Raw genomic sequence first — 26,951 nt, forward strand, 5'->3', positions numbered from 1 at the left:
TTCCACTGAGATATACCCCCACATCACATGGGTGGATTCATTCATTGTGCATTAATTGTATGGGGACTCACACATTCCTCCAGAGAATTTAAAAAATTTGATTATCCCTCAAAAAGTGAATTGGGACTACAGATAAGTGAGTTCCCAGACTTGAAGTGGGGTCCTCTCGATCTGCAGCCAAATTCTCTGCGACTGAGCTACCCTGCCATGCAAGATCTGAGGAAATGCACACACATTTCACCAAACGACTTACCTAAGAGCTACCAAAGGTAGCCTCGTTTGACTTCGATTATCCCTTATAAGTCACGTTACAAACGTCAAAAGGGGGCACCCAGAGTTGAACTGGGGACCTCTTGATCTGCAGTTAAATACTCTTCCACTGAGCTACACCCCCACATAATACATAGGGATTCGTTGTGCATAAATTATGTGCGTAATTTGAGGGAAATTACATTATCCCTCAAAAAGGGATCTGGAACAAGAGAAAAGGGAGTGCCCAGATTTAAAATCAGTGCCTCTTGATCTGCAGTCAAATTCTCTGCCACTGAGCTACACCGCCATGTAAGACTTCAGGAAATGCGCACACATTTCCCCAAACAACTTACCTAAGAGACGCAAGTAACCTCATTTAAGTTAGAATATCCTTGAAAGGCACAGCACAAAGGTCAGAAGGGGGCACCCAGAGTTGAACTGGGGACTTCTTGATATGCAGTAAAATGGTCTTTCACTGAGCTATACCCCCACATAATGAATAGGGATTCATTGCGCATAAATTGTGTGGGCACGCGAACATTCCGCCAGAAAATTTTAGAAATTAGATTATCCCTCAAAAAGGGATTTGGAACAAGAGAGAAGGGAGTACCCAGATTTGAAGTGGGGGACTCTTGATCTGCAGTCAAAATCTTTGCCACTGAGATACACCGCCATGTAAGAGTTGAGGATTCATTGTGCGAGAATTTTTTGTGCATTCAAACATTTCCCCAAAAGACATACCTCAAAGATCCAGGTAACCTCATTTGAGCTCGACTATCCCTTAAAAGACACTGGAGAAAACTAAGAAGGGGGCACCCAGAGTTGAACGGGGGACCTTTTGATGTGCAGTCAAATGCTCTTCCACTGAGCGATAACCCCCCATCACATGGGTGGATTCATTGTGCATTAATTGTGTGGGGACTCAACAACACGTGGACCTGTGAATTGAGTGATGTGATGTATTCTATTGTAGCTTGTATTCATGTTCAAATAAAATTTAAAACACTACCATTACCAAATGCTGTACCACTGAGCGACACCCCATTTTTATATTTGTAGATTTATTGTACAAAACAATTTGGTGGTTTCGAATGTACCTCCAGAAAATTGTCAACATTGGACTAACCCCCAAATGGCAATACTGAAAAGATAGTACGCAGATTGGAATTGGGGACAACAGATAAGTGAGTGCCCAGATTTGAAGTGGGGTCCTCTTGACCTGCAGTCAAATTTTCTGCTACTGAGCTACACCGCCATGTAAGATTTCAGGAAATGCACACACATTTCCCCAAACGACTTACCGAAGAGACGAAGGCAGCCTCATTTGAGTTCGACTATCCTTTAAAAGTCACAATACAAAGGTCAGAAGGGGGCACCCAGAGTTGAACTGGGGACCTCTTGATCTGCAGTCAAATGCTCTTCCACCGAGTCACTGTTTGTCTGACATGGTGCTCTGCAGCACAGGTGCCCCTCAGGGTACGGTGCTCTCCCCTTTCCTCTTCACCCTCTACACCTTGGACTTCACACACAACTCCACACAGTGTCACATCCAGAAGTTCTCCGATGACACAGCCATCGTTGGTTGTGTTTCAGAGGGGAATAATCTGGAATACAGGACGGTCATCAGGGACTTTGTCAGCTGGAGTGAGCTTAACCAGCTCCAACTCAACACCAGCAAGACAAAGGAGATGATCATTAACTTCCAGAGGAAAACGTCCCATTTCACACCGGTGAACATCCAGGGAGCAGACATTGAGTTGGTAGACAGCTACAAATTCCTGAGTGTTCACCTTAACAACAAACTGGACTGGTCCGTCAACACCCACGCCCTCTACAAGAAGGGCCAGAGTCGCCTCCACCTGCTGAGGAGACTGAGGTCCTTTGGTGTGTGCAGGACTCTCTTACGGACCTTTCATGACTCTGTGGTGGCCTCAGCCATCTTCTATGCTGTGGGCTGCTGGAGAGGAGGCAGCACGGACAGGGACAGGAGCAGGATCAATAGACTGATCAGGAGAGCGAGCTCTGTCCTGGACGGTCCTCTGGACTCCGTGGAGGAAGTGGGGGAGAGAAGGATGTTGGCTAAGCTGACATCCATCATGGACAACACCTCTCACCCGCTACATGACACTGTGGGTTCCCTTAGCAGCTCCTTCAGCAGCAGACTGTTACACCCACGGTGTAAGAAGGAGAGGTTCCGCAGGTCCTTCATACCGACCGCTGTCAGGCTCTACAACACCTGCACCACCTGAACCATGTTGTAGTCACTATGCATTCTTTACTTGCGTATCTTGCTTGCTGCTGTAACAAGTGAATTTCCCTGCTGTGGGATAAATAAAGTACAATACAATACAATACAATACAATACAATACAATACAATACAATACAATACAATACAATACAATACAATACAATACAATACAATACAATACAATACAATACAATACAATACAATACAATACAAAACAAAACAAAACGGGCCGCACGGTGGTCTAGTGGTTAGCATGTTGGCCATCACAGTAACAGCCTGGCGATCGGGAAGACCTCGGTTCGATTCTCCCTTGGGCATTTCTGTGTGGAGTTTGCATGTTCTCCCCGTGTGCGCGTGGGTTTTCTCTGGGTACTCTGGTTTCCTCCCACATTCCCAAAACATGCAGATGAGTTTAATTGGTGACTCTAAATTGCCCATAGGGTATGAATGTGAGTGTGAATGATTGTTTGTCTATATGCGCCCTGCGATTGGCTAGCAACCAGTCCAGGGTGTACCCCACCTGTTGCCCGAAGTCAGCTGGGATAGGCTCCAGCATGCCCCCGCGACCCAAATGAGGAGAAATGGTCTAGAAAATGATTGGATGGACAATACAATATACCACCACATAACATGGGTGGATTAATGGTGTGGAGACTCAAACATTCCTCCAGAGAATTTTATAATTAGATTATCCCGCAAAACGGATTTGGAACACAAGAGAAGGGGGCACCCAGAGTTGAACTGGGGACCTCTTGATCTGCAGTCAAATGCTCTTCCACTGAGCAATACCCCACCCATCACATGGGTGGATTCATTGTGCATTAATTGTGTGGGGACACACACATTCCTTCAGAGAATTTTAAAAATTTGATTATCCCTCAAAAAGGGATTTGGGACAACAGATAAGTGTGTGCCCAGACTTGAAGTGGGGTCCTCTCGATCTGCAGTCAAATTCTCTGCCACTGAGCTTCACCGCCATGTAAGATTTCAGGAAATGCACAAACATTTCCCCAAACGACGCAGCTCGCCTTGTTTGAGCTCGACTATCCCCTAAAAGGCACGTTACAAACATCAAAAGGGGGTACCCAGAGTTGAACTGGGGACCTCTTGATCTGCAGTCAAACGCTCTTCCGCTGAGCTATACCCCCACATAATATATATATGGATTCATTCTGCACAAATTGTGTGAGCACACCAACATTCCGTCAGAAAATTTTAGAAATTACATTATCCCTCAAAAAGTGATTTGGAACAAGAGAGAATGGAGTAGCCAGCTTTGAAGTGGGGGCCTCTTGATCTGCAGTCAAACTCTCTGCCAGTGAGCTATAACCCCATGTTACATGGGTAGATTGATTTAGCATTTATTGTGTGGGGACTCAATAGTTCCTCCAGAGAATTTTATAAATTAGATTATCCCTCAAAAAGGGATTTGGAACAAGATAGAAGGGGGCACCCAGAGTTGAACTGGGGACCTCTTGATCTGCAGTTAAATGCACTTCCACTGAGCTATACCCCCACATAATACATAGGGATTCATTGTGCATGAATTGTGTGCGCACGTGAACATTTCGCCAGAAAATTTTCGAAATTAGATTATCCCTCAAAAAGGGATTTGGAACAAGAGAGAAGGGAGTACCCAGATTTGAAGTGGGGGCCTCTTGATCTGCAGTCAAACTCTCAGCCACTGAGCTACACCACCATGTAAGATTTCAGCATTCACTGTGCATGAATTTGGCGTGCATTCAAACATTTCCCCAAAAGACAAAGATGCAGGTAGCCTTGTTTGAGCTCGACTATCCTTTAAAAGACACTGGAGAAAACAAAGAAGGGGTCACCCAGAGTTGAACTGGGGATTTCTTCATCTGCAGTAAATTGCTCTTCCACTAAGCTATACCCCCACATCACAGGGTGGATTCATTGTGCATTAATTGTGTGGGGACTCAAACATTCCTCCAGAGCATTTTATAAATTAGATTATCCCTCAAAAAGGGATTCGGAACAAGATAGAAGGGGGCACCCAGAGTTGAACTGGGGACCTCTTGATCTGCAGTCAAACTCTCTGCCACTGAGCTACACCGCCATGTAAAATTTCAAGAAAGGCACACACATTTCCCCAAACGACTTACCTAATAGACGCAGGTAGCCTCGTTTGAGTTCGACTATCCTTGAAAAGGCACGGTACAAACGTCAGAAGGGGGCACCCAGAGTTGAACTAGGGACCTCTTGATCTGCAGTCAAATGCTCTTCCACTGAGCTATACCCCCACATAATGAAGAGGGATTCATTCTGCATAAATTGTGTGGGCACGCGAACATTCTGTCAGAAAATTTTAGAAATTACATTATCTCTCAAAAAGGGATTTGGAACAAGAGAGAATAGAGTACCCAGATTTGAAGTGGGGGCCTGTTGATCTGCAGTCAAATTCTCTGCCACTGAGCTACACCGCCATGTAAGATTTCAGGAAACGCATAAACATTTCCCCAAACAACGCAGCCAGCCTCGTTTGAACTCGACTATCCCTTAAAAGGCTTGTTAGAAACATCAGAAGTGGGTACCCAGAGTTGAACTGGGGACCTCTTGAGCAGCAGTCAAATGCTCTTACGCTGAGCTATACCCCCCCTTAAGATGTATGGATTCATTCTGAACAAATTGTGTGAGCACACCAACATTCCGTCAGAAAATTTTAGAAATTACATTATCCCTCAAAAAGTGATTTGGAACAAGACAGAATGGAGTACCCAGATTTGAAGTGGAGTTCTCTTGATCTGCAGTCAAACTCTCTGCCACTGAGCTACACCGCCATGTAAAATTTCAGGAAAGGCACACACATTTCCCCAAACGACTTACCTAAGAGACGCAGGTAGCCTCGTTTGAGTTTGACTATCCTTGAAAAGGCACGATACAAACGTCAGAAGGAGGCACCCAAAATTGAACTGGGGACCTCTTGATCTGCAGTAAAATGGTCTTTCACTGTGCTATAACCCGACATCACATGGGTGGATTGATTTTGCATTAATTGTGTGGGGACTCAAAAGTTCCTCCAGAGAATTTTATAAATTAGATTATCCCTCAAAAAGGGATGTGGAACAACATAGAAGGGGGCACCCAGAGTTGAACTGGGGACCTCTTGATCTGCAGTCAAACGCTCTTCCGCTGAGCTATACCCCCACATAATATATATATGGATTCATTCTGCACAAATTGTGTGAGCACACCAACATTCCGTCAGAAAATTTTAGAAATTACATTATCCCTCAAAAAGTGATTTGGAACAGGAGAGAATGGAGTACCCAGATTTGAAGTGGGGGCCTCTTGATCTGCAGTCAAACTCTCTACCACTGAGCTATAACCCCACGTTACATGAGTGGATTGATTTTGCATTTATTGTCTGGGGACTCAATAGTTCCTCCAGAAAATTTTATAAATTAGATTATCCCTCAAAAAGGGATTTGGAACAAGATAGAAGGGGGCACCCAGAGTTGAAGTGGGGACCTCTTGATCTGCAGTCAAATGCTCTTCCACTGAGCTATACCCCCACATAATACATAGGGATTCATTGTGCATGAATTGTGTGCGCACGCGAACATTCCGCCAGAAAATTTCAGAAATTAGATTATCCCTCAAAAAGGGATTTGGAATCAGAGAGAAGGGAGTTCCCAGATTTGAAGTGGGGTCCTCTCAATCTGCAGTCAAATTCTCTGCCACTGAGCTACACCGCCATGTAAGATTTCAGGAAATGCATAAACATTTCCCCAAACAACGCAGCCAGCCTTGTTTGAACTCAACTATCCCTTAAAAGGCTTATTAGAAACATCAGAAGGGGGCACCCACAGTTGAACTAGGGACCTCTTGATCTGCAGTCAAATGCTCTTCCGCTGAGCTATACCCCCACCTAATATGTATGGATTCATTCTGCACAAATTGTGTGAGCACTACAACATTCCATCAGAAAATTTCAGAAATTAGATTATCCCTCAAAAAGGGATTTGGAATCAGAGAGAAGGGAGTTCCCAGATTTGAAGTGGGGTCCTCTCAATCTGCAGTCAAATTCTCTGCCACTGAGCTACACCGCCATGTAAGATTTCAGGATTCATTGTGCATGAATTTTTCGTGCATTCAAACATTTCCCCAAAAGACATAGATGCAGGTAGCCTCCTTTGAGCTCGACTATGCCTTAAAAGACACTGTGCAACCATCACAAGGGGGCACCCAGGATGGAAGTGGGGACTTCTTGATCTGCAGTCAAATGCTCTTTCACTGAGCTATACCCCCACATAATGAAGAGGGATTCATTCTGCATAAATTGTGTGGGCACGCGAACATTCTGTCAGAAAATTTTAGAAATTACATTATCTCTCAAAAAGGGATTTGGAACAAGAGAGAATAGAGTACCCAGATTTGAAGTGGGGGCCTGTTGATCTGCAGTCAAATTCTCTGCCACTGAGCTACACCGCCATGTAAGATTTCAGGAAACGCATAAACATTTCCCCAAACAACGCAGCCAGCCTCGTTTGAACTCGACTATCCCTTAAAAGGCTTGTTAGAAACATCAGAAGTGGGTACCCAGAGTTGAACTGGGGACCTCTTGAGCAGCAGTCAAACGCTCTTACGCTGAGCTATACCCCCCCTTAAGATGTATGGATTCATTCTGAACAAATTGTGTGAGCACACCAACATTCCGTCAGAAAATTTTAGAAATTACATTATCCCTCAAAAAGTGATTTGGAACAAGACAGAATGGAGTACCCAGATTTGAAGTGGAGTCCTCTTGATCTGCAGTCAAACTCTCTGCCACTGAGCTACACCGCCATGTAAAATTTCAGGAAAGGCACACACATTTCCCCAAACGACTTACCTAAGAGACGCAGGTAGCCTCGTTTGAGTTTGACTATCCTTGAAAAGGCACGATACAAACGTCAGAAGGGGGCACCCAAAATTGAACTGGGGACCTCTTGATCTGCAGTAAAATGGTCTTTCACTGTGCTATAACCCGACATCACATGGGTGGATTGATTTTGCATTTATTGTCTGGGGACTCAATAGTTCCTCCAGAGAATTTTATAAATTAGATTATCCCTCAAAAAGGGATGTGGAACAACATAGAAGGGGGCACCCAGAGTTGAACTGGGGACCTCTTGATCTGCAGTCAAATGCTCTTCCGCTGAGCTATACCCCCACCTAATATGCATGGATTCATTCTGCACAAATTGTGTGAGCACACCAACATTCCGTCAGAAAATTTTAGAAATTACATTATCCCTCAAAAAGTGATTTGGAACAGGAGAGAATGGAGTTCCCAGATTTGAAGTGGGGTCCTCTCAATCTGCAGTCAAATTCTCTGCCACTGAGCTACACCGCCATGTAAGATTTCAGGAAATGCATAAACATTTCCCCAAACAACGCAGCCAGCCTTGTTTGAACTCAACTATCCCTTAAAAGGCTTATTAGAAACATCAGAAGGGGGCACCCAGAGTTGAACTAGGGACCTCTTGATCTGCAGTCAAATGCTCTTCCGCTGAGCTATACCCCCACCTAATATGTATGGATTCATTCTGCACAAATTGTGTGAGCACTACAACATTCCATCAGAAAATTTCAGAAATTACATTATCCCTCAAAAAGGGATTTGGAGCAAGAGAGAATGGAGTACCTAGATTTGAAGTGGGGGCCTCCTTATCTGCAGTCAAACTCTGCCACTTAGCTACACCGCCATGTAAGATTTCAGGATTCATTGTGCATGAATTTTTCGTGCATTCAAACATTTCCCCAAAAGACATAGATGCAGGTAGCCTCCTTTGAGCTCGACTATGCCTTAAAAGACACTGTGCAACCATCACAAGGGGGCACCCAGGATGGAAGTGGGGACTTCTTGATCTGCAGTCAAATGCTCTTTCACTGAGGTATACCCCCACGTCACATGGGTGGATTCATTGTGCATTAATTGTATGGGGACTCACACATTCCTCCAGAGAATTTCAAAAATTTGATTATCCCTCAAAAAGGGATTTGGGACAACAGATAAGTGAGTGCCCAGACTTGAAGTGGGGTACTCTCAAATTATCTGCCCCTGAGCTCCACCGCCATGTAAGATTTCAGGAAATGCACAAACATTTCCCCAAACGACGCAGGTAGCCTCGTTTGAGCTCGACTATCCCTTAAAAGGCATGTTACAAACATCAGAAAGGGGTACCCAGAGTTGAACTGGGGACCTCTTGATCTGCCGTCAAATGCTCTTCCGCTATACCCCCATGTAATATGTATGGTTTCATTCTGCACAAATTGTGTTAGCACACCAACATTCCGTCAGAAAATTTTAGAAATTACATTATCCTTCAAAAAGTGATTTGGAACAAGAGAGAATGGAGTCCTCAGATTTGAAGTGGGGGCCTCTTGATCTGCAGTCAAACTCTATACCACTGAGCTATAACCCCACGTTACATGGGTGGATTGATTTAGCATTTATTGTCTGGGGACTCAATAATTCCTCCAGAGAATTTATAAATTAGATTATCCCTCAAAAAGGGATTTGGAACAAGATAGAAGGGGGCACCCAGAGTTGAACTGGGGACCTCTTGATCTGCAGTCAAATGCTCTTCCACTGAGCTATACCCCCACATAACACATAGGGATTCATTGTGCATAAATTGTGTGCGCATGCAAACATTCCGCCAGAAAATTTTAGAAATTAGATTATCCCTCAAAAAGGGATTTGGAACAAGATAGAAGGGGGCACCCAGAGTTGAACTGGGGACCTCATGATCTCCATTCAAATGCTCTTCCTCTGAGCTATACCCCACATAATACATAGGGATTCATTGTGCATAAATTGTGTGCGCATGCAAACATTCTGCCAGAAAATTTTATAAATTAGATTATCCCTCAAAAAGGGATTTGGAACAAGAGAGAAGGGAGTACCCAGATTTGAAGTGGGGGCCTCTTCATCTGCAGTCAAACTCTGCCACTGAGCTACACCACCATGTAAGATTTCAGGAGTCATTGTGCATAAATTTTCAAGATTTAAGAGATTCAAGAGAGTTTTATTGTCATGTGCATGGTAAAACAGCAGTTATACTATGCAATGAAAATCTTATTCTGTTCATTCTCCCAAGAAAAGAAAGAAAACACAAGAAAGAATAAGAACATAAGAAACATGAATACCAATAAATTAAGCAACAACAACAGAAGAGACATAAATACAAATAAATAAATAAATAAATAAAGTGCTATGAGTGTGTGCGTGTGTTGCGTGCGGCGTGTGTGAGTGCTTCGTTGAGAAGCCTGATGGCCTGTGGGTAAAAGCTGTTTGCCAGCCTTGTGGTCCTGACTTCAAACTCCTGTAGCGTCTGCCTGACGGTAGGAGTATGAATAATGAGTGTTGTGGATGTGTGCTGTCCTTGATGAGGTTGTGTGTTCTGCGTAGGACTCTAGTTTTATAAATGTCTTGCAGTGAGGGGAGGTCTGCCCCAACAATGTTCTGTGAGGTCTTGATCACCCGCTGGAGTGCCTTCCTATCACGTGTTGTACAGTTACCGTACCAAACAGTGATGGAGGCGGTAAGGACACTTAGTGCATCTGTACAAGCAACTCAGGATTGTGGTGGACATGCCAAATTTCCTCAGTCTTCTCAGGAAGTACAGTCTCCTTTGGGACTTCTTCATAATTTGTTGGGTGTTGTGAGACCAGGCGAGGTCCTCGCTGATGTGTGTGCCAAAGAACTTGAAGGTTTTCACCCTCTCCACCTCAGTCTCATCAATAAACAGGGGTCTATGCGGCTCCTTTTCCCTTGTTCTTGGGTCAATGATCATCTCTTTAGTCTTATCTGTATTGAGAAGGAGATTGTTATCACGACGCCAAGCTATGAGGTCTGCCACCTCTCTTCTGTATGATGTTTCAACACCACTAATGATCAGTCCGATGACTGTAGTGTCATCCGCAAATTTAATGATGCTGGTGTTGTTCTGGGAGGCCACGCAATCGTAGGTGAAGAGCGTGTAGAGGAGCGGACTCAGCACACACCCCTGTGGGGTCCCAGTGCTCACAATTCTTGAGCTGGATGTGCGATTGTGGACTCTGACTGACTGGGGCCTGCCTGTTAGAAAGTTAAACACCCAGTTACAGAGGGAGGGTGACAGGCCAAGTGTGAGGAGCTTATTTGTGAGTTTGTGGGGGCTGACTGTGTTAAAAGCAGAGCTATAGTCTATAAATAGCATTGTGACATATGTGTCCTGGCTCTGTAGGTGAGAAAGGGCTGTGTGGATGGCAGTGTTGACTGCAACATCCGTGGACCGGTTCTGGCGATATGCAAACTGTGGAGGGTCCACAGTTGCCGGGATGCTCTTTTTGATGTGGGTCATGACTATTCTTGCCCATGACAAATGCAGTCGAACAAGCACGTAGCTTAGCCCTTACATCACAATTCATCCACTGTTTTTGGTTAGGGTATTTTCTGTAATACTTGGTGGTGCTAACAGTCTCTATGCATGTGCTAATGTAGCCAGTAACAGCAGAAGCATATTCATCCAAATCAACAGTACAATCTTCCCTCCACGCTGCAGTTTTAAACACATCCCAGTTTGTGCAGCCAAAGCAGTCCTGAAGTACTTGATCAGTTTCTTCATTCCACACTTTAACTGCTATACTTACAGGGGGAGCTTGTTTAAGAAGTTGTCTGTATGTTGGATAAAGGAATACAGAGATGTGGTCGGCCTTTCCAAAGTGGGGTCTTGGAACAGCCTTCAAAGCACCTTTCATGTTGCTGTAGACTTGGTCCAGGATGTTATTTTCCCTTGTGGGAAAGCTCACATGCTGGTAATATTTGGGGAGGACAGTCCTGAGGTTACAGTGGTTGAAATCGCCAGATATAATGAATACAGCGTCTGGGTGTTTGGTCTCGTGTTTATCAATGATGTCATGCAGGAGGGCTCGTGCGTTAGCGGTGTTAGCTCGTGGTGGGATGTAAACAGCAGTTAAATACACAGCGCTGAACTCACGAGGCAAATAAAAAGGTCTGCATTTCACCATCAGCAGCTCAATGTCCTGCGAGCAGTGCTTTTCCATCGTCTGTACGTCTATGCACCACCGTTTGTTTACGTAAACACAGACGCCGCCACCTCTGTGTTTACCAGACGCTAAAGTCCGATCTCCCCGGTAAGCAGCAAATGTTTCCAACTGGATCGCAGAGTCCGGTATATCCTCCGTCAGCCAGGTTTCTGTGAAGGTGAGGACACAGCATTCCCTGATCTCACGATGAGCTGTAATCCTTGCTCTTAGTTCGTCCGTCTTGTTTTCGAGGGAGTGGACGTTGGCTAGCAGCAGGCTTGGTAGCGGTGGCCTAGTCGCTCTAGCTTTTAGCCTTGCATGCAGGCCGGCCCGCTTGCCTCGTTTACGCTTCGGATGCTCTGCTCGCCGGGTATTCAGCTCACCAGGCCCGCAGGCTGCTGCGTTCTCCCAGCGCAGAAGAAAGGCAAAGTCTGAGAGGCTAAATGAAAGTTCATGGTGAACCCTGCCGATGTTCAAAAGTGTCTCTCTGTTGTAATGTACTGCGTGAGTGTGTTGAATGTCCAAAATGAACAATAAAATAGCAAAAAATAGAAAAAAACGGGAGAGTGTCACAGAGACGTCTGCCACGGAGGGCACCATCTTTGATCTTTGATTTTTCGTGCATTCAAACATTTCCCCAAAAGACATAGATGCAGGTAGCCTCGTTTGAGCTCGACTATGCCTTAAAAGACACCGTGCAACCATCACAAGGGGGCACCCAGGATGGAAGTGGGGACTTCTTGATCTGCAGTCAAATGCTCTTCCACTGAGGTATACCCCCACGTCACATGGGTGGATTCATTGTGCATTAATTGTATGGGGACTCACACATTCCTCCAGAGAATTTCAAAAATTTGATTATCCCTCAAAAAGGGATTTGGGACAACAGATAAGTGAGTGCCCAGACTTGAAGTGGGGTCCTCTCAATCTGCAGTCAAATTCTCTGCCACTGAGCTCCACCGCCATGTAAGATTTCAGGAAATGCACAAACATTTCCCCAAACGACGCAGGTAGCCTCGTGTGAGCTCGACTATCCCTTAAAATGCATGTTACAAACATCAGAAGGGGGTAGCCAGCGTTGAACTGGGGACCTCTTGATCTGCAGTCAAATGCTCTTCCGCTGAACTATACCCCCACATAACATGCATGGATTCATTCTGCACAAATTGTGTGAGCACACCAACATTCCGTCAGAAAATTTTAGAAATTACATTATCCCTCAAAAAGTGATTTGGAACAAGAGAGAATAGAGTACCCAGATTTGAAGTAGGGGCCTCTTGAGCTGCAGTCAAACTCTCTACCACTGAGCTATAACCCCACGTTACATGGGTGGATTGATTTAGCATTTATTGGGTGGGGACTCAATAGTTCCTCCAGAGAATTTTATAAATTAGATTATCCCTCAAAAAGGGATTCGGAACAAGATAGAAGGGGGCACCCAGAGTTGAACTGGGGACCTCTTGATCTGCAGTCAAATGCTCTTCCACTGAGCTATACCCCCACATAATACATGGGGATTCATTCTGCATAAATTGTGTGGGCACGTGAACATTCTGTCAGAAAATTTTAAAAATTACATTATCCCTAAAAAAGGGATTTGGAACCAGAGAGAAGGGAGTTCCCAGATTTGAAGTGGGGTCCTCTCAATCTGCAGTCAAATTCTCTGCCACTGAGCTACACCGCCATGTAAGATTTCAGAAAATGCATAAACATTTCCCCAAACGACGCAGCCAGCCTCGTTTGAACTCGAGTATCCCTTAAAAGGCTTGTTAGAAACATCAGAAGGGGGCACCCAGAGTTGAACTAGGGACCTCTTGATCTGCAGTCAAATGCTCTTCCGCTGAGCTATACCCCCACCTAATATGTATGGATTCATTCTGCACAAATTGTGTGAGCACTACAACATTCCGTCAGAAAATTTTAGAAATTACATTATCCCTCAAAAAGGGATTTGGAACAAGAGAGAATGGAGTACACAGATTTGAAGTGGGGGGCCTCTTGATCTGCAGTCAAACTCTGCCACTGAGCTACATCGCCATGTCAAATTTCAGGAAAGGCACACACATTTCCCCAAACGACTTACATAAGAGACGCAGGTAGCCTCGTTTGAGTTCGACTATCCGTTAAAAGGCACGGTACAAACGTCAGAAGGGGGCACCCAAAATTGAACCGGGGACCTCTTGATATGCAGTAAAATGGTCTTTCACTGCGCTATAACCTCACATTACATGGGTGGATTGATTTTGCATTAATTGCGTGGGGACTCAAAGGTTCCTCCAGAGAATTTTATAAATTAGATTATCCCTCAAAAAGGGATGTGCAACAACATAGAAGGGGGCACCCAGAGTTGAACTGGGGACCTCTTGATCTGCAGTCAAATGCTCTTCCACTGAGCTATACCCCCACATAACACATAGGGATTCATTCTGCATAAATTGTGTGCGCATGCAAACATTCTGCCAGAAATTTTTAGAAATTAGATTATCCCTCAAAAAGGGATTTGGAACAAGAGAGAAGGGAGTACCCAGATTTGAAGTGGGGGGCCTCTTCATCTGCAGTCAAACTCTGCCACTGAGCTACACCGCCATGTAAGATTTCAGGATTCATTGTGCATGAATTTTTCGTGCATTCAAACATTTCCCCAAAAGACATAGATACAGGTAGCCTCGTTTGAGCTCGACTATGCCTTAAAAGACACCATGCAACCATCACAAGGGGGCACCCAGGATGGAGGTGGGGGCCTCTTGATCTGCAGTCAAACTTTCTACCACTGAGCTATAACCCCACGTTACATGGGTGGACCGATTTAGCATTTATTGTCTGGGGACTCAATAGTTCCTCCAGAGAATTTTATAAATTAGATTATCCCTCAAAAAGGGATTTGGAACAAGATAGAAGGGGGCACCCAGATCTGCAGTCAAATGCTCTTCCACTGAGCTATACCCCCACATAATACATAGGGATTCATTGTGCATAAATTGTGTGCGCATGCGAACATTCCGCCAGAAAATTTTAGAAATTAGATTATCCCTCAAAAAGGGATTTGGAACAAGATAGAAGGGGGCACCCAGAGTTGAACTGGGGACCTCTTGATCTGCAGTCAAATGCTCTTCCACTGAGCTATACCCCCACATAGTCTATACGGATTCATTGTGCATGAATTGTGTGCGCACGCGAACATTTCACCAGAAAAGTTTCGAAATTAGATTATCCCTCAAAAAGGGATTTGGAACAAGAGAGAAGAGAGTACCCAGATTTTAAGTGGGGGCCTCTAGATCTGCAGTCAAACTCTCTGCCACTGAGCTACACCACAATGTAAGATTTCAGCATTCACTGTGCATGAATTTTTCGTGCATTCAAACATTTCCCCAAAAGACAAAGATGCAGGTAGCCTCGTTTGAGCTCGACTATCCCTTAAAAGACAATGGAGAAAACAAAGAAGGGGGCACCCAGAGTTGAACTGGGGATTTCTTGATCTGCAGTAAAATGTTCTTCCACTGAGCTATACCCCCACATCACAGGGTGGTTTCATTGTGCATTAATTGTGTGGGGACTCAAACATTCCTCCAGAGAATTTTACAAATTAGATTATCCCTCAAAAAGGGATTTGGAACAAGATAGAAGGGGGCACCCAGAGTTGAACTGGGGACCTCTTGATCTGCAGTCAAATGCTCTTCCACTGAGCTATACCCCCACATAATACATAGGGATTCATTGTGCATGAATTGTGTGCGCACGCGAACATTTCGCCAGAAAAGTTTTGAAATTAGATTATCCCTCAAAAAGGGATTTGGAACAAGAGAGAAGAGAGTACCCAGATTTTAAGTGGGGGCCTCTTGATCTGCAGTCAAACTCTCTGCCACTGAGCTACACCACAATGTAAGATTTCAGCATTCACTGTGTATCAATTTTTCGTGCATTCAAACATTTCCCCAAAAGACAAAGATGCAGGTAGCCTCGTTTGAGCTCGACTATCCCTTAAAAGACAATGGAGAAAACAAAGAAGGGGGCACCCAGAGTTGAACTGGGGATTTCTTGATCTGCAATAAAATGTTCTTCCACTGAGCTATACCCCCACATCACAGGGTGGTTTCATTGTGCATTAACTGCGTGGGGACTCAAACATTCCTCCAGAGAATTTTATAAATTAGATTATCCCTCAAAAAGGGATTTGGAACAAGATAGAAGGGGGCACCCAGAGTTGAACTGGGGACCTCTTGATCTGCAGTCAAATGCTCTTCCGCTGAGCTATACCCCCACATAATACATAGGGATTCATTCTGCATAAATTGTGTGGGCACGCAAACATTCTGTCAGAAAATTTTAGAAATTACATTAGCCCTCAAAAAGGGATTTGGAACCAGAGAGAAGGGAGTTCCCAGATTTGAAGTGGGGTCCTCTTGATCTGCAGTCAAATTCTTTGCCAGATTTAGAAGATTTCAGGAAATGCATAAACATTTCACCAAATGACGCAGCCAGCCTTGTTTGAACTTGACTGTCCCTTAAAAGGCACAGTAGAAACATCAGAAGGGGGCACCCAGAGTTGAACTAGGGACCTCTTGATCTGCAGTCAAATGCTCTTCCACTGAGCTATACCCCCACCTAATATGTATGGATTCATTCTGCACAAATTGTGTGAGCACTACAACATTCCGTCAGAAAATTTTAGAAATTACATTATCCCTCAAAAAGGGATTTGGAACAAGAGAGAATGGAGTACCCAGATTTGAAGTGGGGGGCCTCTTGATCTGCAGTCAAACTCTCTGCCACTGAGCTACATCGCCATGTCAAATTTCAGGAAAGGCACACACATTTCCCCAAACGACTTACATAAGAGACGCAGGTAGCCTCGTTTGAGTTCGACTATCCGTTAAAAGGCACGGTACAAACGTCAGAAGGGGGCACCCAAAATTGAACCGGGGACCTCTTGATATGCAGTAAAATGGTCTTTCACTGCGCTATAACCTCACATTACATGGGTGGATTGATTTTGCATTAATTGCGTGGGGACTCAAAGGTTCCTCCAGAGAATTTTATAAATTAGATTATCCCTCAAAAAGGGATGTGCAACAACATAGAAGGGGGCACCCAGAGTTGAACTGGGGACCTCTTGATCTGCAGTCAAATGCTCTTCCACTGAGCTATACCCCCACATAACACATAGGGATTCATTCTGCATAAATTGTGTGCGCATGCAAACATTCTGCCAGAAATTTTTAGAAATTAGATTATCCCTCAAAAAGGGATTTGGAACAAGAGAGAAGGGAGTACCCAGATTTGAAGTGGGGGGCCTCTTCATCTGCAGTCAAACTCTGCCACTGAGCTACACCGCCATGTAAGATTTCAGGATTCATTGTGCATGAATTTTTCGTGCATTCAAACATTTCCCCAAAAGACATAGATACAGGTAGCCTCGTTTGAGCTCGACTATGCCTTAAAAGACACCATGCAACCATCACAAGGGGGCACCCAGGATGGAGGTGGGGGCCTCTTGATCTGCAGTCAAACTTTCTACCACTGAGCTATAACCCCACGTTACATGGGTGGACCGATTTAGCATTTATTGTCTGGGGACTCAATAGTTCCTCCAGAGAATTTTATAAATTAGATTATCCCTCAAAAAGGGATTTGGAACAAGATAGAAGGGGGCACCCAGATCTGCAGTCAAATGCTCTTCCACTGAGCTATACCCCCACATAATACATAGGGATTCATTGTGCATAAATTGTGTGCGCATGCGAACATTCCGCCAGAAAATTTTAGAAATTAGATTATCCCTCAAAAAGGGATTTGGAACAAGAGAGAAGAGAGTACCCAGATTTTAAGTGGGGGCCTCTTGATCTGCAGTCAAACTCTCTGCCACTGAGCTACACCACAATGTAAGATTTCAGCATTCACTGTGTATCAATTTTTCGTGCATTCAAACATTTCCCCAAAAGACAAGCTATACAAGCTATCCCTCAAAAAGGGATTTGGAACCAGAGAGAAGGGAGTTCCCAGATTTGAAGTGGGGTCCTCTTGATCTGCAGTCAAATTCTTTGCCAGATTTAGAAGATTTCAGGAAATGCATAAACATTTCACCAAATGACGCAGCCAGCCTCGTTTGAACTTGACTGTCCCTTAAAAGGCACAGTAGAAACATCAGAAGGGGGCACCCAGAGTTGAACTAGGGACCTCTTGATCTGCAGTCAAATGCTCTTCCACTGAGCTATACCTCTACATAATATGCATGGATTCATTCTGCACAAATTGTGTGAGCACTGCAACATTCCTCCAGAGAATTTCATAAATTTGATTATCCCTCAAAAAGGGATTTGGAGCAAGAGAAAAGGGAGTGCCCAGATTTTAAGTCAGGGCGTCTTGATCTGCAGTCAAATTCTCTGCCATTGAGCTACACCGCCATGTAAGATTTCAGGAAATACAGAAACATTTCCCCAAATGGAGCAGGTAGCCTCGTTTGAGCTTGACTGTCCCTTGAAACGCACTGGAGAAAACTCAGAAGGGGGCAACCAGAATTGAACTCTTCATCTGCAGTCACTCTTCCACTGAGCTACACCCCCACACAGCATGTGTGGATTAATTGTACATGAATTGTGTGGGGATGCGAACAGGACAATTGTAGAAATTAGATTTTCCAACAACAAAGAAGAAAGGGCCCAGATTTGAACTGCGGACTTTTTGATCTGCAGTCAAATGCCCTGAGCTACGCCGAGCTACTGTGGATTTAAACTTTCCTCCAAAATACTTAACCCAAAGACACAGGTAGCCTTGTTTGAGCTGGATTATCCGTTGACAGACAATGGAGAAAACTAAGAAAGGGGTACCCAGAGTAGAATACGGGACCTCTTCTTGATCTGCAGTCAAAGACTCTCCCTCTGAGTCAGACTCCCACATAGCATATGTGGATTCATTGCATGAATTGTGCGGAGACTCGAACATTCCTCTGGAAAATTTGGGGAATTAGATTATCCTTCGAAAAGGGATGTGGCACAACAGAGAAGAGAGTGCAGATTTGAACTGGGGACTTCTTGATCTGCAATCAAATGCTCTGCCACTGACCTACACCACCATGTAAGAATTTTTTGTCTGCCAAAAAGACTTAACCCAAAGATGCAGGTAGCCTTGTTTGAGTTGGACTATCCCTTAAAAGGCACCGGAGAAAACTAAAAAGGGCCACCGAGATTTAAATTGGAGATCTGAGCTTCATGGCCTTGTATGGTCCTTGCTGGTTGAATATGTCGATGTGTATCAAAGTGAGAGTGTGGAGCTAAACGGAAGCTTCCTCCCTCATCTGGAAACAAGTGTGGTCATCAACTCACTGAGTAAGTGTGTGAGTGTGTGTGAAAACACTGCTCCCCCTCCATTATGCTCCTTTTACAGAGAGCGTTGCATTGTTTCAGAGCCAAAAGCACCACATCGGCCCTCCCAACAACGCCCCAGTACATCCTCTTCTCCCAGTGCTGCCACAATGAGGCAGAAATCCTCCCTTTTGGATGAAGAGAGTCGAGGATTTTTCCCAGCGTGCTAATAATTGGCCTGAGAGCTTTACTAATTAGTCTCTTTTGAGCAGTGGACAATGAGATTGATAGGGGAAGACAGTTCTCAGTTTGCTCTTCTTCTTGTTAAATAGATATTTTATTGGTGTACAGTACAAGAAAAATTCACAAGAAATATGTTGAAGGTATTGTATTAGTATAAAAGTGAGTAAAAAAACCCAATGTATGTTAGCAGGCCACTTCCTTCCTGGTTTATGGTGGATCATGTAAGGCATTACTAATAAATGGGCAGCACCATACCATTTTAGAGCAGGGGCGGTTCCTCTGTGACTCAAACAGCAAAAATGACAAACAAAAAGTCGTAGCACACCTAGTACTCAGCTTGCCACCTCTCTACTTGGCAATGGCTCTTTTCCACTTGCAAAATCAGCAGGTATCATTCCCAGTCTGCTGGGGTTTGAAGAATGCCACGTTGATACCATATGGGTGATTTAAAACACTTTTGGTCTGTCATTGGTCGAGCATCTTTGTCGTAACATTTTTAACTTTGTAACATTTGAGAATACACTGTAAGAAATGGCAAAATAAACCCAGTACCCTGTTGCTGTGTCTTATCTATGGATGCTGTAGTGTCCTCTTGGATAAAATGTGTCTGTTTTACTTTACATGTGAAAATGTAAACACACAAGATACACCTTGTCCGCCGTTCTTTCTTTATGTTGTTCCGAGCAATGTAATGTTTTTTTGCGGTTTGAGTGCATCCTATAAATGACAAAATGAGAACAATACTAGTTCATATGAATTTGAACAAGTCGTCCACTTCTACCAGCACAGCATTGTCTCCTGACAAGGCCAAATAAAGTCCTGCTGCTAGTGGTCTCAAGCACGGGGGAGGCAAATTATCAGTAAATGACAACATATTTAAGATGGTAATCCAGGACAATTCCACACTTGGCCAGTAACCAGACATTCATGAATCACACAATAGCTTCTGGGTGGTGTCCATGAGGGGGGTTTAGTGGTCAAGTACTTTGACTTTGAAAAATAAGTTATCTTTCTTATGTTCTTTTTGTGATTCTACCCACCCTGCTCGTAAAGGTTTTTTATCCAACCTTATTCACATTGAATGAACTTTTACTGCCTTGACTGTCACTTTGACACACCCTTGCTTTTTTCTGTGGCTACTCCTAAAAATATTCCTGTCGTCTTAACCTATTGGTGCCAATCTCATCTTGATTGTATGCTGATCTGACTCATATCCCACGCCGTGTTTTTCTAATCCTTTCAAAATTATCTTATTAGAGATATTATATAGATATTATATCATACTTTTTTTCTAACGATTATTTTTAATAGTTATGACTGTTATTGTGACATAGTAGATACTGTTTTTTGTAATCTACAAATGAAAAACAAAAGAGGAAGTTAATGTTAATGTTATTTTATAAACAGTGTTACAACAGTCTTATTTATCCAAATAAATGATAAATTTATATTAATTTATTGGCATTCATGAATAAATGAACAATTTATTTGTTTAAAAAAAGAAGCACATTTCTGAGTGCTCTCTAATATATAGGGTGGGCCAAAAGTAGGGTTAGGGTAGGGTGTATTGTACCATAAAAATATATTACAAATGTATAACTATTCATTTGTTAAAATAATAATAATAATAATACAATTTTAAGAAATAACAGTACTAATGTATGATACAAATTAATTACACATTGTATTTATTACAAAAATAAGATTTTTTAAAGTATATTTTTGAGTGTTTTTGTAATATTTGTGTAAATTATTTCGAAATCCATCCATCTTCTATGCCACTTAACCACACTAGGGTCTCGGGTATGCTGGAGCCTATCCCAGCTGACATTAGGCAAGAGGCAGTGTACACCCTGGACTGGTCGCCAGCCAATCGCAGGGCACATTCACATTCACACTCACATTCATACCTAGTTGCTAAATAACCTAACACGCATGTTTTTGGAATGTGGAAAACCCACGCACGCACAGGGAGGACATGCAAACTCCACACAGAGAAGCCCAACACAGATTCAAACCTACAATATTGCACCATAAAACAAAGTTAGAATAATAGTTGTAAAGTGTGTTGAACTTTTTATTTCTTTATTTCGTAGACGACCGCAACGTACCCCGCTGTGCGTCCTCAATCAATTATTTGATACACTACATGTATCATAAGATTTATTTAGGAAAACCATCAGGTTCTGATAATGTTAGTTTCTAATAATGTTAGTTTAGGCTTTTGAATGACACTGAGTCGATGAGTGGGGGAAAAAATGACAGGCGAAACAGATACAATTTCTCGTTATGAACATACTAAATTTGAATATGGGCCAAGTAAAATTCTGACTATGATGAACAATGAACAAAGTGAGCCAAACACACACAAACAATGTACAGTATGTTGCATCATCTCGCTCTCTCTCTGTGTGTTGGTCACGCTTGATCCTCAGACAGCAGGAAGGTGACGGTCCAGAGAAGGACACAAGAACGACTGAGGTGCATCCTACAAACAGTGTGAAAACGCAGGAAGTGACAGCGCTGGTCAGCGTTGCCATTCAAGGTCTGAATTGCTTGTGACCCACTTGGCCTCACTCTTCTTTTCTCGTCCTTCCCTTTCTATCACAACATCAAGTCGGATTAACTATGTGTGTAATTGTGTCTGTGTGTGTGTCTATGACAAATTGAAGGAGACAAAGGGAGCCCAAATGTGTATGTGCATGTTTCAATGCTTGAGGCTGGATTTCCAGATTCCAGTGCTGCTTTCTTAAGCTTTACCCCTTTAAAGTCTGATTTAACAGTCCCTCAACTTTGTTCAATGCAAACGAAAACACTTTTTCTCCAGCTTTTGGATATTAGAAGACATTTTTGGAAAATTGTGATGCTTTGGTGAACATTAAAATGTAATATGGGTCCCCACGGCCTGTTTAAATATGAGAAAAATCTCCATCACTTGTTCACTCCACCTTTGAGAGAAGAGGCATTAAATGGTCGTTTTCATGACATGAAGGTAAAACCTCCTTCTTCGTGGACATGGTACCCCCTCTGACCCTCTGACTAGATGAGCCCCCCCTCGTGTATATGCCCACCACTTCACAGAGGACCGTTTTGTCAAGAAAAAAAACAGAGGCTTCACTACACATCTTAAAATAAAGTTCTACAAACTGGTCAGTCAACTACAGACATGAAAACTGCAAGTTTGATCATTTTGTTTTTCTTTAGCAAATAGGCTTATCTAGCAAGATGTTGCTCTTCAAATGTGAGTGCAACACTAGTACTAAACAGTGGTGTGAAAAAGTGTTTGTCCCTTTTCTTTTTTTTTTGCACGTTTTTCACACTTAAATCACTTAAAGATCATCAAACTACTTTAAATATTAGTCAATGACAACACAATTATCAAAGATGGTGCCCTCCGTGGCAGACGTCTCTGTGACACTCTCCCGTGTTTTTCTATTTTTTGCTATTTTATTGTTCATTTTGGACATTCAACACATTCACGCAGTACATTACAACAGAGAGACACTTTTGAACATCGGCAGGGTTCACTATGAACTTTCATTTAGCCTCTCAGACTTTGCCTTTCTTCTGCGCCGGGAGAACGCAGCAGCCTGCGGGTCCGGTGAGCTGAATACCCGGCGAGCAAAGCATCCTAGGCGTAAACGAGGCAAGCGAGCCGGCCTGCATGCTAGGCTAAAAGCTAGAGCGACTCGGCCACCGCTACCAAGCCTGCTGCTAGCCAACGTCCGCTCTCTTGAAAACAAGATGGACGAACTAAGAGCAAGGATTACAGCTCAACGTGAGATCAGGGAATGCTGTGTCCTCACCTTCACAGAAACCTGGCTGACGGAGGATATACCGGACTCGGCGATCCAGTTAGAATCATTTGCTGCTTACCGGGGAGATCAGACTTTAGCGTCTGGTAAACACAGAGGTGGCGGCGTCTGTGTTTACGTAAACAAACGGTGGTGCACAGACGTACAGACGATGGAAAAGCACTGCTCGCAGGACATTGAGCTGCTGATGGTGAAATGCAGACCTTTTTATTTACCTCGTGAGTTTAACGCTGTGTATTTAACTGCTGTTTACATCCCACCACAAGCTAACACTGCTAATGCACTAGGCCTCCTGCATGACATCATTGATAAACACGAGACCAAACACCCAGACGCTGTATTCATTATATCTGGCGATTTCAACCACTGTAACCTCAGGACTGTCCTCCCCAAATATTACCAGCATGTGAGCTTTCCCACAAGGGAAAATAACATCCTGGACCAAGTCTACAGCAACATGAAAGGTGCTTTGAAGGCTGTTCCAAGACCCCACTTTGGAAAGGCTGACCACATCTCTATATTCCTTTATCCAACATACAGACAACTTCTTAAAAAAGCTCCCCCTGTAAGTATAGCAGTTAAAGTGTGGAATGAAGAAACTGATCAAGTACTTCAGGACTGCTTTGGCTGCACAAACTGGGATGTGTTTAAAACTGCAGCGGGGAGGGAAGATTGTACTGTTGATTTGGATGAATATGCTTCTGCTGTTACTGGCTACATTAGCACATGCATAGAGACTGTTACCACCACCAAGTATTACAGAAAATACCCTAACCAAAAACAGTGGATGAACTGTGATGTAAGGGCTAAGCTACGTGCTCGTTCGACTGCATTTGTCATGGGCACCGCTGATGACTACAAAAAGGCCAGATATGACCTGAGGAGGTCCATACGGGAGGCCAAAAGACAGTACAGACAGAAGCTGGAGGGCCACTATTCCACCTCAGACCCTCGGCGCATGTGGGCGGGGCTCCAGCACATCACAGACTATCGACAGCAGAGTAGCGTAGCCACGTCCAGCCAAACCACACTTCCAGATGAGCTGAACGAGTTCTATGCCCGCTTTGACACCCAAACTCCTGATGAGCAGAGAGGGTGGCTGAACCTGGGGAGCACACAGGACTCACCTCTCATGGTGACATCAGCTGATGTGCGCAGGGTTCTAAACAAAACAAACCCACGAAAAGCAGCAGGCCCAGACAACATCTCAGGACGTGCACTTCGGGTTTGCTCATCAGAGCTAGCTGATGTGCTTGCTGACATATTTAACCTGTCGCTTGCACAAGCATCTGTACCGACCTGCTTTAAGTCACCATAGTGCCCGTACCCAAGAAGAGCAACGTGACCTGCTTGAATGACTATCGCCCTATAGCACTCACTCCTATTGTTATGAAGTGCTTTGAAAGAATAGTCATGACCCACATCAAAAAGAGCATCCCGGCGGCAACTGTGGACCCTCTACAGTTTGCATATCGCCAGAACCGGTCCACTGATGATACAGTCAACACTGCCATCCACACAGCCCTTTCTCACCTACAGGGCCAGGACACATACGTCAGAATGCTATTTATAGACTATAGCTCTGCTTTTAATACAGTCTGCCCCCACAAACTCACAAATAAGCTCCTCACACTTGGCCTGTCTCCCTCCCTCTGTAACTGGGTGTTTAACTTTCTAACAGGCAGGCCCCAGTCAGTCAGAGTCCACAATCGCACATCCAGCTCAAGAATTGTGAGCACTGGGACCCCACTGGGGTGTGTGCTGAGTCCGCTCCTCTACACGCTCTTCACCTACAATTGCGTGGCCTCCCAGAACAACACCAGCATCATTAAATTTGCGGACGACACTACAGTCATCGGACTGATCACTGGTGGTGTTGAAACATCATACAGAAGAGAGGTGGCGGACCTCATAGCTTGGTGTCATGATAACAATCTCCTTCTCAATACAGATAAGACTAAAGAGATGATCATCGACCCAAGAACAAGGGAAAAGGAGCCACATAGACCCCTGTTTATTGATGAGACTGAGGTGGAGAGGGTGAAAACCTTCAAGTTCCTTGTCACACACATCAGCGAGGACCTCACCTGGTCTCACAACACCCAACAAATTCTGAAGAAGTCCCAAAGGAGACTGTACTTCCTGAGAAGACTGAGGAAATTTGGCATGTCCACCACAATCCTGAGTTGCTTCTACAGATGCACTATCGAAAGTGTCCTTACCGCCTCCATCACTGTTTGGTACGGTAACTGTACAACACGAGATAGGAAGGCACTCCAGCGGGTGATCAAGACCTCACAGAACATTGTTGGGGCAGCCCTCCCCTCACTGCAAGACATTTATAAATCTAGAGTCCTACGCAGAACACACAACCTCATCAAGGACAGCACACATCCACAACACTCATTATTCACACTACTATCGTCAGGCAGACGCTACAGGAGTTTGAAGTCCAGGACCACAAGGCTGGCAAATAGCTTTTACCCACAGGCCATCAGGCTTCTCAACGAAGCACTCGCACTCGCCGCACGCAACACACGCACACACTCATAGCACTTTATTTATTTATTTATTTATTTATTTGTATTATTTACTTGTATTAATGTCTCTTCTGTTGTTGTTGCTTAATTTATTGGTATATATGTTTATGTGTTTATGTTTCTTATGTTCTTATTCTTTCTTGTGTTTTCTTCTTTTCTTGGGAGAATGAACAGAATAAGATTTTCATTGCATGGTATAACTGCTGTTTTACCATGCACATGACAATAAAACTCTCTTGAATCTTGAACTGAACAAAAAAATGCAGTTTTTAAATGCTTTTGTTATTATTAAGGGAGAAAAAAAACAGAAAAAGTGATTTCCCCCTATTAAAACATAACTGAGATTAATTGAGATCTATCAGTCTGGAAAAGTTTATAAAGCCATTTCTAAAGATTTGGGACTCCAGCAAACCACTGTGAGAGCCATTATCCACAAATGACAAAAACATGGAACAGTGGGAACAGGAGTGGCAGTGAGAGTGCAGCGACGACTCATCCAAGAGGTCACAAAAGACCCCACAACAACATCCAAAGAACTGCAGGCCTCACTTGCCTCAGTTAAGGTCAGTGTTCACAACTCCACTGTAAGAAAGACGCTGGGCAAAAAAGGCCTGCATGGCAGAGTTCCAAGACCAAAACCACTGCTGAATGAAAAGAACATTAAGGCTCATCTCAATTTTGCCAGAAAACATATTAATGATGCCCAAGACATTTGGGAAAATACTCATTACATTACATTTCAGAAAAAGAACATCATACCAACAGCAAAATAGTGTGACGTTCTGGGGCTCTTTTGCTTCTTCAGGACCTGGATGACTTGCTGTGATAAATGGAACCATGAATTCTGCTGTAAAAAATCCAGAAGGAGAATGTCCGGCCATCTGTTGGTGACCTTAAGCTGAAACCAACTTGGGTTCTGCAGCAGGACAATGATCCAAAACACACCAGCAAGTCCACCTCTGAATGGCTGAAGAAAAACAAAATGAAGACTTTGGAGTGGCCTGGTCAAAGTCCTGACCTGAATCCTATTGAGATGCTGTGGCATGACCTTAAAAAGGCGCTTCATGCTGGAAAACCCTCCAATGTTGCTGAATTACAACAATTCTGCAAAGATGAGTGGGGCAAAAATCCTCCACAGCTCTGTAAGAGACTCATTGCAAGTTATTGCAAACGCTTGATTGCAGTTGTTGCTGCTAAGGGTGGCCCAACCAGTTATTAGGTTTAGGGGGCAATCACTTTGTCACACAGGGACATGTAGGTTTGTTTTTTTTCTCCCTTAGTAATAAAAAGTTTCATTTAAAAACTGCATTTTGTGTTCAGTTTTGTTGACTAATATTTAAATTTGTTTGATGATCTGAAACATTTACTGTAAGTGTGACAAACATGCAAAAAAAATAAGAAATCAGGAAAAGGGCAAGCTCTTTTTCACACCACTGTATGATTGTGTTGCTAATGTTTGCATCCTCCTGTCCCTCTCCTTAATGTTAAGTTGTTGTATGTGATATATGGCATTTG

At 43.7% G+C, this 26,951-nt stretch overlaps 19 non-coding genes across 19 annotated transcripts; all 19 read right to left on the minus strand.

Annotated features, from left to right (window-relative positions):
- Positions 1-322: 322 nt before the first annotated feature.
- trnac-gca (transfer RNA cysteine (anticodon GCA)) lies at positions 323-394 on the minus strand. The gene has a single exon. It is a non-coding gene; the product is annotated as a tRNA-Cys (tRNA).
- Positions 395-3,222: 2,828 nt separating this feature from the next.
- On the minus strand, positions 3,223-3,294 carry trnac-gca (transfer RNA cysteine (anticodon GCA)). Its single transcript has one exon. It is a non-coding gene; the product is annotated as a tRNA-Cys (tRNA).
- A 283-nt stretch (positions 3,295-3,577) lies between these two features.
- Positions 3,578-3,649, minus strand: trnac-gca (transfer RNA cysteine (anticodon GCA)). Its single transcript has one exon. It is a non-coding gene; the product is annotated as a tRNA-Cys (tRNA).
- A 1,044-nt stretch (positions 3,650-4,693) lies between these two features.
- Positions 4,694-4,765, minus strand: trnac-gca (transfer RNA cysteine (anticodon GCA)). Its single transcript has one exon. It is a non-coding gene; the product is annotated as a tRNA-Cys (tRNA).
- Positions 4,766-5,597: 832 nt separating this feature from the next.
- Positions 5,598-5,669, minus strand: trnac-gca (transfer RNA cysteine (anticodon GCA)). The gene has a single exon. It is a non-coding gene; the product is annotated as a tRNA-Cys (tRNA).
- A 296-nt stretch (positions 5,670-5,965) lies between these two features.
- On the minus strand, positions 5,966-6,037 carry trnac-gca (transfer RNA cysteine (anticodon GCA)). The gene has a single exon. It is a non-coding gene; the product is annotated as a tRNA-Cys (tRNA).
- A 282-nt stretch (positions 6,038-6,319) lies between these two features.
- trnac-gca (transfer RNA cysteine (anticodon GCA)) lies at positions 6,320-6,391 on the minus strand. Its single transcript has one exon. It is a non-coding gene; the product is annotated as a tRNA-Cys (tRNA).
- A 1,214-nt stretch (positions 6,392-7,605) lies between these two features.
- trnac-gca (transfer RNA cysteine (anticodon GCA)) lies at positions 7,606-7,677 on the minus strand. The gene has a single exon. It is a non-coding gene; the product is annotated as a tRNA-Cys (tRNA).
- A 282-nt stretch (positions 7,678-7,959) lies between these two features.
- trnac-gca (transfer RNA cysteine (anticodon GCA)) lies at positions 7,960-8,031 on the minus strand. The gene has a single exon. It is a non-coding gene; the product is annotated as a tRNA-Cys (tRNA).
- A 1,011-nt stretch (positions 8,032-9,042) lies between these two features.
- trnac-gca (transfer RNA cysteine (anticodon GCA)) lies at positions 9,043-9,114 on the minus strand. Its single transcript has one exon. It is a non-coding gene; the product is annotated as a tRNA-Cys (tRNA).
- A 3,855-nt stretch (positions 9,115-12,969) lies between these two features.
- On the minus strand, positions 12,970-13,041 carry trnac-gca (transfer RNA cysteine (anticodon GCA)). Its single transcript has one exon. It is a non-coding gene; the product is annotated as a tRNA-Cys (tRNA).
- Positions 13,042-13,323: 282 nt separating this feature from the next.
- Positions 13,324-13,395, minus strand: trnac-gca (transfer RNA cysteine (anticodon GCA)). The gene has a single exon. It is a non-coding gene; the product is annotated as a tRNA-Cys (tRNA).
- A 477-nt stretch (positions 13,396-13,872) lies between these two features.
- trnac-gca (transfer RNA cysteine (anticodon GCA)) lies at positions 13,873-13,944 on the minus strand. Its single transcript has one exon. It is a non-coding gene; the product is annotated as a tRNA-Cys (tRNA).
- Positions 13,945-14,598: 654 nt separating this feature from the next.
- On the minus strand, positions 14,599-14,670 carry trnac-gca (transfer RNA cysteine (anticodon GCA)). The gene has a single exon. It is a non-coding gene; the product is annotated as a tRNA-Cys (tRNA).
- A 492-nt stretch (positions 14,671-15,162) lies between these two features.
- trnac-gca (transfer RNA cysteine (anticodon GCA)) lies at positions 15,163-15,234 on the minus strand. Its single transcript has one exon. It is a non-coding gene; the product is annotated as a tRNA-Cys (tRNA).
- A 492-nt stretch (positions 15,235-15,726) lies between these two features.
- trnac-gca (transfer RNA cysteine (anticodon GCA)) lies at positions 15,727-15,798 on the minus strand. The gene has a single exon. It is a non-coding gene; the product is annotated as a tRNA-Cys (tRNA).
- Positions 15,799-16,068: 270 nt separating this feature from the next.
- trnac-gca (transfer RNA cysteine (anticodon GCA)) lies at positions 16,069-16,140 on the minus strand. The gene has a single exon. It is a non-coding gene; the product is annotated as a tRNA-Cys (tRNA).
- Positions 16,141-16,619: 479 nt separating this feature from the next.
- Positions 16,620-16,691, minus strand: trnac-gca (transfer RNA cysteine (anticodon GCA)). Its single transcript has one exon. It is a non-coding gene; the product is annotated as a tRNA-Cys (tRNA).
- Positions 16,692-17,686: 995 nt separating this feature from the next.
- Positions 17,687-17,758, minus strand: trnac-gca (transfer RNA cysteine (anticodon GCA)). The gene has a single exon. It is a non-coding gene; the product is annotated as a tRNA-Cys (tRNA).
- Between the last annotated feature and the right edge of the window lie 9,193 nt (positions 17,759-26,951).

The sequence above is a fragment of the Dunckerocampus dactyliophorus genome, chromosome 6 (genome assembly GCF_027744805.1).
Source record: "Dunckerocampus dactyliophorus isolate RoL2022-P2 chromosome 6, RoL_Ddac_1.1, whole genome shotgun sequence".
NCBI classification, from domain to species: domain Eukaryota; kingdom Metazoa; phylum Chordata; class Actinopteri; order Syngnathiformes; family Syngnathidae; genus Dunckerocampus; species Dunckerocampus dactyliophorus.